The following is a 14122-nucleotide window of genomic DNA, read 5'->3' as shown; positions in this document are numbered from 1 at the left end:
CACCATCTTTTAGCCCTACGCAATTTTTCCTCAGATGGAATAATCTTCTAAACAATCATATAAACTTTTACAAACTCTCTATATATAAAAATTATGTTTGTGTAAATCAAAATTATAATTTCAACTAACCCCTAATTCCCTTTAATTCTCTCTCTCTGTTCTGAAAATCGTAATTACTTCTCTGAATTGCGTCATTTCTAGATTATTCCATTTTGCATACCCTGCGCAGTGCTGATGACGTAATAATTGTAAACTGAAACTTTTAACTCAAACCAAAACCTTTCTCTTCGCTTGCTTCCATATAGGGTAACTACGCACTTGAGCTTCTCTCTCTATGCTGCTAGGACGTAATTTCTATGCGCTTTCTTCCTATCGCAAAAATATCAAAAATGTAAATGTTCTGTTAATAGTCACGACTAGAGTGCCAATCGGTTGTGGCCACAAATGTCAACTGGAAATAAATATGTAATTAAAACTGCCTCGACTGCCAAGTTTCTTAGACATTACGCACTCAACATATTAGCTTACTTTGCAATCAGAATTCTTCCTCTTCAATGTGGATCTACGATCTGTCTCATTTAAATCTGCATCTAGAACAAAATAGTGCCGGAAAAAATATTATTTACTCAAGATGAATAATTGAACTAAAAATGTGGCGATTCTGATTTTTAAGTTAAATATTAATATGCAGTTCGATTTTTTATGATTGAAAAAATTAAATATTTTAATCTTGTTTAAAATTCGAATAATATTCTAAACAAACTAAAAGCAAAATGATTAAATTAAAATTGAACCCAAAAATAGAATTAAAATTTTACATGTAATCATTACATTCTGTTATTATTATATTATTATTTGTTACATTATTATATACATTCTGAAGTTTAAATTTTAATTATATGTCTTTTCCATTTATATACATTTTTTGAACAGCCCCTTGAAAGAAGCATAAACGGCGCTTTAGGGCAGTAATAACCGAAACATAAACTACCGTTCTTTTATAAAAAAACAATAATTTCTCCTGCGAAACGTATTAGCACTAAAACAACATTTTCTCCACTCTTTCATATATTATAATTTCTAAAACAAAAACTGACGTTCGTTGGAAACTGCGCTGTTTTAGGAAAGAACTTCTCCGTAAACATAGATATAAAAAAAGTTTATGCCTACTTCAAGTAAAATATTCCAGACACTTTATAGCTCACCCGTCTCTATTTTTACTGCTCCGTAAATTATTGAATTATAAATATGATCAATCAGATAATAATCTGTTTCTGCTTAAGACATAGACAGGGATATAATAAACGCATATCGAGACATATTTAATCAAATAAAAAAACAAAGAAAGAACAAAAGAAAATCTGAGAGGATTCAGCTTTTAAAATCGCACCGTTGGATTTGTTGAGGCTTTTTTATGCTCTCGCTGAGCATCGCAGGTAACCAATCTGCTCTTGAGCTCACTAGTGCCAACACATTTCTCTTTTGTCTTCATTTAATTGCTTTATTCGCACATATGCCACGCAAGCGTGAAGAGCAAAACCACAAAATGTTTAAATGCAACGTATCCTTAGAATTCCTGATAGAGTATAAGGGTTGTCATACATGATTTTTATTTAAAACTAGGTTTCAAGAGGCCAGCCGACTAAAAGAGTAACCGTAAAAAAGAAAAATATTAGTGATTTCAATGAATTCCATTTAGTGTTTTAACATTTAATAATCATCTTATAAAAATAATACTTCTGATCAGACATCTCGTAATTTAAATGCATTTTTATTTATGAATCAAATCAATTTTAATTAATTAGAAAAAGGTTGCTATTATCTATTCTCACGTTTTGTACTACTGTTTGTTTTGGTAAATTTTCTGCAAAAACTCAGAAAGTTTTCATAATTTATTTTTAATTTAAATTAAATCAAGCTATTTGTTGACTAATTAAGCGTACAAGAATTCTTTGAAAGAAATATTATTCTAAAAATTTAATATTTAACTGTCAGTATATTTCAATTAAAAATTGTAATCAATAAAGAATAATTTACAGGTACCAAGCTTTAGATTGTAGATAGAAAAACATATATAAATTTCAATTTTTTCCCTTGCGATATTATTATTACTATTAATGTATGTTTTAATAAATATTTAGTAAGCGAAATTTATTTGAATATTTGTTATTTTGTTAGTAATATTTTTTTTTCATTTTATTGTAAAAGTTTCTATAATTTTCTTTAAAAAAATGCAAAGAGAAATATAATTTCTGCATGTCAGCTGTTTTTAGATCGTGGATTTAGGGCCAGAATGCAATTAGAGTTTGAAACCGCTTATATATAACATATAACAATAGCATTCGGTGGTAACAATTTGAAAAGTGGTCCGAATACAGAAATGAGTTTCGACGCTAAAAATACGCTGTGGCTAGCACATAATCTCCCTCTAATTTCATGCTTTAAATAGCAATCCGCTTTAAGTAAGACGAAATTATGGATTGCATCTCATGCGGTATGATCGGCCTCATGTAAAAAGTGGCTTTCTAAATTTATATCAACATAACCAAATATTTTCCCATTTCCCCCTTTTATTAAAAAATGTATTTTAGCTGGAAGTTAAATAACATATAATTTAATTGGGTTTTACTTAAAGGAAATTATGTACTTATATTTAAAATAAAAACTTTAAAACCCCGCCCAACTGGGATAGTTGTTAGGGACGTTGATTGTCGTACGAAGGGCCTGAGTTCGAATCACGGAGAATGCATGGATGTTTGTAAATGTATAGTGCCTGTGCGGCATGGGCACTCCAAATGTGCGACGATCCGAAAGTCCCCTCCCGAGACTGTTAAGGAAAAAGGAATGGGAGACCCTCGATCCCGTTTCCTTGGGAAGCTGTTCATCAAAATTGGGGGCGTAATTGAGCGATCGTACTGTCACCTGTATGATGCTCAAGGCTCTTGCCAACGACAGCAAAGCATACGAAAGAATAACACTAAAGGTGCTTAAGTAGAAAAAGGATTTCTAAGGGAAGAGATGCCTTCTTGGAGGACTTTCTAGTAAATATGGCTCGTATTCCCGTTACACACAGGGAAAATCACAGAAACGCCATTGCAGCCAACCCTATCACCTGAAATCGAATCCAGGTTTAGCTTCCAGTGTTTAGTGACTACAGTGTTCGGCAGCTGGTGTATCCCTGGTTCAGTAAGAAGTTAAGCAATAGGTATTTCTGCAGTTGCTATTTCCTTTGGTGACTTATTATCATCAAGAGTGCAGGAGAACAACAAGCACATTTTCATTAACATGTTTGCATTACAAGAGCTTTGAAATTCTGTAAATGAAATGTTATAAAAATCATTCTCTTCTAGGTCTTGATATAAATAAATATCACGTCTAGATATAATAGAAATCGTCTTAATACCTGCTGCAGTATTTTAAATTAAATTCGTATTATAGAAATTCTAAATTTTTGCACGAAAGTCTGTTAAGAATTCCAACTAAATAACCACTCCGGCTTATCATGTACAGTCAAAACTCTACTATGCTATTTATTGCCTGTGATATTGCATATGTATGCTCGAGTTTTAAATGCCAAATATTAAAAGTTTTCGATTATATCTTAAAATAATTTTGCACGAAAATCTGTTCAGAGCTTTATATACAGCATCTCTTCCGGCCGATCAATTTTAGCCCAGATTTAGTATGTTGTTCATATTAATGCAATAGTGCCAAATTCGAAAAACTGAAAAGTTTTGTAAAATTATTTTAATATAGTTTTCCATTAAAAACTTTTATGGACTTCAAGTACAACATCATTTCCGGTTGTTTAGTTTCACCTAACATCTAATCAACTGTATATATGAACGCAGAACAGAAAGCTTGAACACAGGATCAGAAATTTTTGGAAATTTGATGTGAGATTTATCGTGGACGAAAAAATCATTACACAGAGAGAGACAGACACAGAGGCATCACTGTAAAACTTGTCGAAACATATTGGGAAGATTCTGAACCGTGCTTATTCACTGATACCTCACTATCGAAGTTTTAAATCGAAAATATTACCTTCTATACGTATATAGTTTGCGGGTGGTAAAAGCAAATAATAAAACCAAGATTTCTTTTGAAAAGCAGGTATCACAATTAGTAAAAATATTTTATCTGTAAGAATGAATGGCTTTGGTACTTGCAAAAACTGCTACAGTTAGCAAAATATAGAATTTAGGAATTTATTATCAAACAAGAACAACAAAAACATAGTAGAGAAACAAAATAAATGTATACTATGGAAGAATCGGGAAAAAGCTGATTGTTATCATAGCAGTACTTTTCCCTGATGACCACCAGCTGAGACCAATCAGCTTTTGTGCAGTTCCGTTGCGGATTTCTTATCCCATCCGTATTACTAAGTGAGGGATAGAACGTGAGAAGGAATATCCCTTGAACGACAAACGTATTATAAAAACTCGGTCGAAGAATTTTTGCCCATTGGAGAATTGTTCCATTGAGCATAAATAGCTCAATTTGGAGGGTAAGCCCTCGAAGTAATTTAACATCGAAGTTAAAACGAACGTGATCAGGAATTTACTTGGATCATTATTTATCTACATATTTTTTATTCTGAAATGCAAGGTTAAATCGAAGTCCACCATTTTGAACCACGTCATTTTTTAAATTTTGCCCTGAATATATGAATAACGTTCAAAATTTGCAGTTTAAATACAGAGGTTGTTTAAGAACAAATTCTGGGTGTTTGATTAATGTTAAAAAAAGTAAAGAATATTCTTTTAAATATCAGTCATATCGCATTTTCCCTGGAGTATATTCCATCGTGATTTTTATGATAGCGGAGGTTTTTTGTAAAATTTCCAGGGGTATTGATTTTCATTAATCTTGCATTACTTTCCAAAGTCGGTCCGTCGTGGTGGGTTTGAGCTTAGAAAGAGTTGTTGAGATTTTAATAGTGTACAAGTGAAACGTCAAGGGACTTAGAAGGAATACTTTGAAAAGGTATATATGCAATATCTGTATCAATTTGCATTTTTTCAGGAATGAAGTGATACTTTTCCAAGTATGACTTGTTGCTTTGTCTTGATAAAGTTTCACCCTTTTAAACTTCGTCATTCAACTCATCGGAATAAAGAAACGGAGTTTATTCTGCAAACATCGGACGTAAAACATTCTTTTGATAGTACTTTGATTTAAATTTTTCTCCCTTCTTCTTATTTTAAATTTCAAATTGTAAAAGAATCCTGCGGCAGTTATAAACCCTTTACTGAAACTTTCTTTATTTTTCTTTCTTCTACATCGATAATCAAAAGGATTTTTGTTGTTGTTGCAATCAGTTAGGTAACCCAATGCCTCATCAAAGGTCACAGTGCATTTCAATTTATCTCTTGACAAACAGCTTTCGTACAGGATTCTACAAATTGTCCTGCATTGAGCCACATGCCTCGGGAAACATGAGGAAACATGAAATTTTTTAGCATTTTTCAGTTGTAAACCTCTGTTTATTATTTTATTTATTGTAATTGCAGATGCATATTAAAGACTTTGTTTGAACTGACTGATGAATTGATTTCTGCGTTAGTGGATTTTGTCTTGTTACCAACGATTTAACTTTAGAAACGGTACGTACCTGTTTTGAGTTTACATTCGAGTCTTTTAATGCAGATGAAATGATTGATGTATTCCCTTTCCGATTAAAAATGTTGCTTATTTTGCACTTAGAAATTGTAATACCATGAGTTTTACAGTTTTTTTGATTTGTGGAATAGGAATATTTCTGGTCGGAAAGCACCAAAACATATTCTTCCATATACAGCTTGTTTATATGCGACATTTGAAAGAAAAATTTAATTTTCAGGTAGCAGGCGATATTTCTCATTTGAAATAAGAAGCTGTTGCTAGAAATGTTTATTCCAAATTACTGCTTTTTCTTAATTCTTTCTAGAAATCGTTCTAAAAGTAAGTAAATTCTCTCTATACAAGCATGACCATGCAATATATCTCTGTTTTAAGAACGAATTAACTTACGCTGGTGAAGGAGTTATTAGTTGTTATAAAATAATTCAATAAAACAAACTGGAAGAGAAATACACTGATGTAAAATTTAAAATTAGGCAAAAATCAACATTAGTTTAGCGTAAGTTGGATCTGCCGATTTCGAAGACGATCAGACACAGGCTCCTCTTCTTCATAAGCAAAAAACTCAAAAATACAGGATCTAATATTTTTTTGCTCGTGAAAAAGAAGGTGCTGTGTCTAATTGCTCTTGAAACGGGCATAGTTTCACTCACAATGTATGCCATCCACCTTTTTTTGAGGGGGGAGGCTAAGTTTAAATAAAAACAACAGGAATAGATTGTATCAGAAATATTAAAATGGCCAATTTACTAAAAAAAGGTAAAATTCGAAAGCCTTTTCTCATCAAAAATGTCATTAAACATTCCAAATTTTCTATACGAATTTAATCAAAAGGAAATTTGAAAAAAATGTCTCAATGATTTCTCTAACCATTCAGCAGCTAATATGAAGTAAAATATGTTTATTGTTAAACTATTTGCTGATATCCAAATTAAGGGTTAATGAAGTTAGAGTAAAACTGAACAAATATATGAGTTAATACATACAAATTAATACCTCAACAAAAAGCATTAGCGTATAGGACTAACTAGTTCAATGTAGAAGTTACTATTAATTAGTTTAAAAGACCAATTTATGTTTAGCATTTCTGTTTGCTTTGTCAGAATGTAAGAAGTGTTTCGCTGTATTTTCAGCAATATAAAAATTACTCGTATGGAAAGTGAAGGTGTATGTAGTGTAAAACTCGGATTTTAATGGTATTTGCATTTTCCCCCTTTCTTTCTTTCTTTTTTTTGGGGGGGGAGGAGAGAAGTACTTTTTCTTTTAAAGCCCCTTTTAGTTTTTAGAGCATTTTCGCGGTGGGCTTTTAGGACATTTTATGAGCGTTTCAGAGTATTTTGAGGCCTATTATAGTAATCAAACTGGAAAATGAAGTTACTGTTAAATAAAACTATCTCAACTCCCATGAACTCATTTTTACTAAGCAGGTATATGTTCCTATCCACAGAAAACTGTATAAGGTATTTCTCCCCCTTTCCTAGCGTGCCTTCGTGGTGTAGTGGTTCTGCACGATGGTCCGGTATTCCAGAAGTTCGTCGTTCGATTCCCGGCTAAGGCGATTGCTAATGTTTCATCTTCCCTGCTTCCAAAAAATCCTAATGTCTCTACAACTGATTATTTAATCCTTTACACAAGACAAGCGTGTTCCACAAGGTATGAGTGTCATTTCTAAGAACTTTTCCATACTGCCATTTGTTAGCTCTTTTAGACCTTTTGTGCATGCTAAGCTATATTTTGATGCGAAATGCTGGTTGTTTGATCAGTAACGCTCTTGAGAAATTGCCCGTTCCGGAAGCTGCACATGCCACTGTGCGGTTAGTAACTGTTGGGTCAAGTAATGGTCTGGTTTACCAATGCCTCCTCAGACACAACTTTCGGTATTTGCAATTCCTCGCTAATAGTAATAGGAGGGGAAAGGCTCGTGCCCCTTCACAAATCTCGTTATTTGTGGGGATGACTCAAGACGATCGAGCGAACTTTATGATAATATTCATAGGTCTTCCTGCTTTGTTCGGTATTGTCCCATTCCCATTGCCACTGGTGCTGAGCTGATATCCTTGTCACTTTTTTAAAGGTGAGTTTGGTAATAACGCTTTGTGGATCGATATTCTGAGCTGCTTCTTTTGCTAGCCTGTCGGCTTCCTCATTACCTTGAATGCCGGCATGCACCTTTATCCAAGATATGAGGATATTCATTGTCGACGAACGCTCCTTCAGCACGTCCTGAATCTCCGCTATGATTGGAGAAGGATGTCTGAGATTTCTTAAGGCCTATATGACCGAGAGGCTGTCTGTAAGAATATTAATAGTAGATCCTACTGGGGGCTTGTTAACTCGATAGCTTTGAGAATCGCGATTGCTTCAGCTGGGAAAACTGAATTATTCTGTCCCATATGACCTTTCCATGTTATCAGCGTTTCCTTGCTCTTATTTACTATAAGACCACAGCCTACTTGTCCGTCAACTTTTGAACCATCCGTATAAACATAGTATTGATCCTTTATGTCAGAGTCATCTTTCCATGATGTGTGGGCCGAGACTCCTTCTCCGTAGTTAGACGAATGGATGACATTTACTGGCCTTATTTCTTCATGGGGGCTGTGCTGAGAGGTGGTGAGTCCGTATGTGCAGATGTCAAGCAAAAAAGTCAAAATGAATTCGGAAACAGCCAAAATAGGTATTTCCTTTGAAATCTGATAACAAAATTTTTCGCGATTATAGTACTTCCTTTACTTCGTGCAAGGAAGTAATAAAATTCAAGTGGCAGGCATATTTAACTGTCTGAGTTTTAATCCATTTTTTAATATTTGCAAATTCGGTCATTTCTTATGGTCTTATTTTTTATTTTAGGGGGAGGGACCTTTTTTATTTTTAAGAACATTTTGTCCATTATAAATGACTTTTCCGGCCATTTTTAAGGGAATTTTCAGTAAATTTTTAGGTCATCAAAATCCGGATCGTGGTGATTAGTAACATGTTACAACCGCTGTGGAGAGTATGATGGGAAGGCATAGCAGATTATTAAGCGTATGGATTATACTCCGACCTAAGGCTTAGTTATAACTGTTTTGTCTTTCTTAACCTGCTATTAGTTGGTATAATATCGGTCATCTTCCTGCAGTAGCGGGAACGTCCTGGAAAGAATATTTAACGAAAAAACAGCTAACCATTTGGCTAAAAAATAAATTTCAAGCACAGGTTGGTTTGAACGTATCAGATGCAAGGAAAATATGCATAAAATTAAATTACACAGTAATGCAGTTATTACGAATGCATCAATTGAATTTCCGAAAATATTAAAGGAAATCATTGAGAAAGGAGGTTATTTGCCGGAGCAAATACTTAACGCAGATAAAAATGGATTTTTCTGGAAAGAACTCCTGAAAGATTTTACATCTCAAAAGGAAAAAAATGCACAAGGGAATGAAGCAGAAAAACCTAAAAGCTTGGAGGAAACGTCTTCATTGATTTTAAGCTTGAACAATTGTTTGTTTATTACTCCGAACACTCAGTAGAGTTTTTACGGCGTTATTAAATGAGCTCTTCTTTTTATTTGGAAGTCAAATTTACGAGTTTGGATCACCCATGAAGACAAACTATTCTTTCCTCTCTGGGGAATGTTATTGTTGGAAAAAAAGAAATCTTTTAAAATCCTCTTTTCCTGATTGTTTTGTACTGGAAACCAGACTTTATTAGCAATTTATTTATTGAACTTTATTTGCACCAGAGGTGCTTTTAGTCTGAAAACAACTTTTTGTCCGTATTATTGTTATGTCAGATTCACTTTTTCAGTTGTTGCCACCAAATTTTACGTGATGAATTGTTAAACAAGAAATAGGTCATTATTTTTGTTATTTATTATTATTAAATTATTAATTTATTACTGCTAATCTATTATTATATATTCTTTATCTACCATTATTAAAATTATTTAACAAAAAAATTTCAATACTGAAGAATCTGTATGTATATATGTATGCTCCTCGCATTGTAGAAAGACGGCAGCGATTAGAGCGACATAACCTACAGCCCATCGAAATTTTAATACATGTAGTCACTAACTGAAGAAACGTTTTGGATAGTTTTTGCAGACCAAAGTCAGAAAGAAAGTCAAAGTTATTTAGGTCCTGTAGATACGCATAAATGTTTTTAAATTCTGGATCCGCTTTTAGTTCAGCGATAATTATCTCGAGAGTATACGATTTTTTAAGTTAACATTGTGCATTTAACTTGATTCCTCTGTTCGTCTAATTTAATGCGAGAAAGAGCATTCGCGACAATATTTTCTTTACCTGGTAAATGTTTCAACACCAAATTATATTCCTGCAGTTTCCATGCCCACCTTATCAATCGAGGAGACAAGTTTTGACTTGAGTAAAGTCTAAGAATAGCAGCAGGAGCAGTGTAGACTATTACGGTTTGCTTTCCGAAGTATACACGGAATTTTTGTACGGCCAGTAAGACAGCTAGTGTTTCACGGTCTATCGCCGTATAACTCCTATGGGTAGGGTTCACCGTTTTACTTAAGAAAACTACTGGCTGCCTCTGTTGGGATAATGCGGCTCCTACGACAAAGTCTGATGCATCTGCAGATATTTCAAGCTGATCTTCTGGGTCATGAACCTTTAACACTGGTGCTGAAATTAAAGCTTCTTTTAACTGTTAAAACGCAGTATTGGCTTTCGCCGATCAACAAAATTTTGCTTTTTACCTTTTTAGTGTTAAGAGAGGCTCAGCTATATATAGAAAAGTTTTGATAAATGATCTGTAACATGAGCACATTCCAAGAAATGAGTTCTAAGGTTTTCCCAGTATTTGGCGGAAGGTAGTTTTTAATGGCGGTAATTTTGTAATCTTCGGTTTCGTTACCTTTAGCGGATATCTTATATCCTAAGTATTTCAATTTCTTTGCCGCGAATTTACATTTGTTGGGATTCACTTTTAAACCAGCATCTTGTATAAGTGTAAAGACTTCTGTGAAATGTTTTATGTGCTCATCTATCGTATTACTAGTAACGATTATATCATCTAGATAGATGTATGTGAATTTTGCGAGAACTGGACGATTTGCGGAACTTCGCCATGCCCGGCATGATGGTGTCCTCTTGAAAATTTATTCCTGCTTCGGCTGACTTGAGGAAGTCTATACCTAAAATGACATTATCTTACAAATTTTTAACTACAAAAAAAGTAATTTTTAGTTTTCCACCTTTCACCTGCATGTATTTACAGTTTTCCAATGCACCTTCCGTGTTATGTAACGTATAACGTCCGAAATTCTACCTAATGAGTTTTTCCCCAAAAAAACTACTCTATGCTCCCATGTCTATTAATGCGATTCCCGGTACGTTGTTTAAAAGAATTTGTACTTCTGGTAATTGTACATTCTTCAACATCACCGTATTCAGATGCATTTGGGAAGAATTTTCCTCTTCCCTGGGCCGCTGACCACCCATTTTTCCAGTGCTCCTCAGAAGTTTAACGACTTGGGTTTTGTTTCTTGCTTCCGCTGCTTATCCGCCTTTTAGAAATCGTTTCTCTTCGGCGAAAATTTATTCTTGCGGTTGAAGTTCTGCTTCCGTCGTTCGTCTGGCTTAGGCGTGCGGAAAGTATTGTACTCTTGCCGATACATTTCCTTGTGTTCGTTGTTTGAAATGTCGTGGCTTTCGTATTTTGTGGCCACCTCAAATAGAGTTTCCAACCTCGACGGGTTTCTTATCTCTATAAATTCTTGTGCTGGTAGGAGGAATATCGGCATGATAATTTGAATTACTTCCTACACCGCCAAGGACAGGACCTATGTCAACCATAGCTTACAACGCAAAATAATCCTCCAAGTTCAGAAAATTCAACAATAAGAATATCCACTCTTACTTTCTTACTATACACGAGTGACTTTAGGAAACACAAATATCTCCATTTGTTAACTCAAGCGGGAATTCCCTCATATTACTCAAACTACGAACTAGGAATTAATTCATACTGTACAATGTGTGACAGATACACCAGTGCTACGTACTCATCACTTTGTACCTTGAAATGAATTCATAAACTGTATGCTGAACTATGAATTTATAAACTGCGAATCGTGTAACAAAAATGCCAAACAAACAACGAACCACGTACCATAATCACTCTCCCCCACCAAGGGAGACCCTTTTTTCGTTCCAAAAAAGAAATACGCATATACATCTGTAAATAACTTATTTATCCATTCTAATTATTGTTTTTATCCAACCAACTACAAAGTACCCGTATAAAGTAAATCTTAGACAATATTGTCTGTAATGCAAATTATGCACCATTAATATGTAACTATTATTATATGCAATGTAAACAAATGGCCGAGCATGGCGTTAGCGTTCCCCGTCAGGGTGCCCTTCCATAGATGGTTAGTGCAGTCGGGCGATACCAGTTCTACCCTCCGATGGCGATGTTTTGGTGCCCCCTGTACTTCTTTCTGTCTGTCTGAATTACTTCCTCATCAGGTTTTATTCCATACAGCAGTTTCACCACTTGTATTTTTCATATAATGAAGCTTATCAAATCTTCCCCGTTCATCTACTACCGGCTTTACAGTTCGGCTTCTAATAGCCCATGATTCTTTATGCATGGAAAGGACATTAGAACGACGGTTTTGAAGATTTGGTATGTGTACGTTGGCGTACATGGTTCTCCAAGTAAAAATTTGCCGATGCCTATATACCAACTCAAAGCTTGTCTCGAAGAACTTGAAATTGCCACTTTTTGAAGCTAAAACTGCCACTTTTTGGACTTCACCCACTGGGTATAAAATGAAGTGGTCTTCCAGCTAGTCCATGAATGCTGCTGCTGAACCTCTTCCATCACATAGGCATTCGGGCCTCATTGACGCTCTCATGGTGTCGACAATGTAGCCAAGGCGTTGCATAAGGTTGGGGTGAGTAAGCGGTGCTGTGGATGTGGCTGGAGCCAGATCACTACTAGAGGCTTGATATGTATTTATTCTTACTTTTGATTTTCAGTTTGATTAAAAAAGAATGTTTTAATCAAAAATAATACGCTCATTTTTATTTTTGATTTTGAAATTAATTTTTGAGTACTAAAGAATATATAAATTTTATATTTACTTTTGATTTTGATTATAAAAGTAAGTTTTAATCTAAAATAATATATTCATTTATACATTTTTCTATTAATTTCTTCTTTTATTTATGTATATAATTATTTGTACGAATTTCAATATTTTTTTTATTATTTTTACGCTACTATGAGAGTGTAGGTAAATATTTTTTCTAAAATAAAGATTTCGCCTACTTCAGTTCTTTACGTTTACCTTAAATTAAGAAGATTTTTTTATTTTTTATTTTATTTACAATGAAAAATATTTTTAGCTTATGTAGACCAATATCTTCCTAATAATTGAGTATTGTTTCAAACTTATCAACTAACTGAAACAAAATTTCTAGTTTGAGCTTCATTTAAAAAAGACGAAACACTCTCACTTAATTTGGTTGTTGTTAATTGATAGTAGATTAGTTTACACCCCTTGACAAGTCAATTAATCTGCGATTAATAACAATAACTAATTTTTCAGTACTTTGGATATTGAATTGAGTATTTGGCATTTTTATGGTCAAAGGAATTTTCTTTACATATTTTAAATAATTTTTACTCCAACAGATTTCAAATAATTTTTATTACAATAGATCTAAATAACTTTGGATATTGATTTGGAAAGCTACATAAAAACACTTACTAAAGTTTTTGCTAATTCATAGCTTTAATTAAATTTTTCCTTGTAGATGACATATAAATCCATTTTCTAATAATAAATTATATATACGTATATATATGTGGTAGGGGAGTTAAAGATGGTATCCTAGGGTAAATAACAGTTCCAACGTCTTCCACACCACAGACATTTAATGAAAATAACAGAAGGTACATATAGAAACGAATTACGGTGCCGTTTGATACAAACAAGATTCTGCATTATCACGCTTGCAGATTTAAAATAGCAGCTTAGTGGCTACTCGCACTCGCTGTCGTATATGCAGTTCAGTTACCACCTTCACGTGGAGACATACAGTTCTATAGTTACAACCTTCGCGTATACACAACCTCTTACCACCTTCGCGTGGGATGGATGTCTGTCTATCTGTCATCCTCCTCTTTTACCTCGCTCTCGCTGCAGGTGCATAGGTGAGGCCCTCTGGTGGCTGTGTAGAATTAACTGTTACCATATATATATATATATATATATATGGTAACAGTTAATGCTACGGCCTTTTAAAGGTATTTAATGATGAAAGAATAAACATGATTATTGTATGTACAAAATGAAAGGAAGTAAGATAAAAAGTTTGACTCATCATGAAACGAAATTATATCGTAAATTAACATCATCGAACAGCATAGTTCAGATGTACCCATCACCGTGTTCTAACCAAGGAGGTTAGAATAGAAGGAGGGAGAGTTCGCAGTTTCCTCCACTATCTGGGAATGAAACTCC

This window comes from Stegodyphus dumicola, chromosome 9 (genome assembly GCF_044657685.1).
Source record: "Stegodyphus dumicola isolate Sdum_Otavi_A_Nest chromosome 9, ASM4465768v1".
In the NCBI taxonomy this organism is placed as follows: Eukaryota; Metazoa; Arthropoda; class Arachnida; order Araneae; family Eresidae; genus Stegodyphus; species Stegodyphus dumicola.
Note: the sequence above shows the minus strand (reverse complement) of the source record.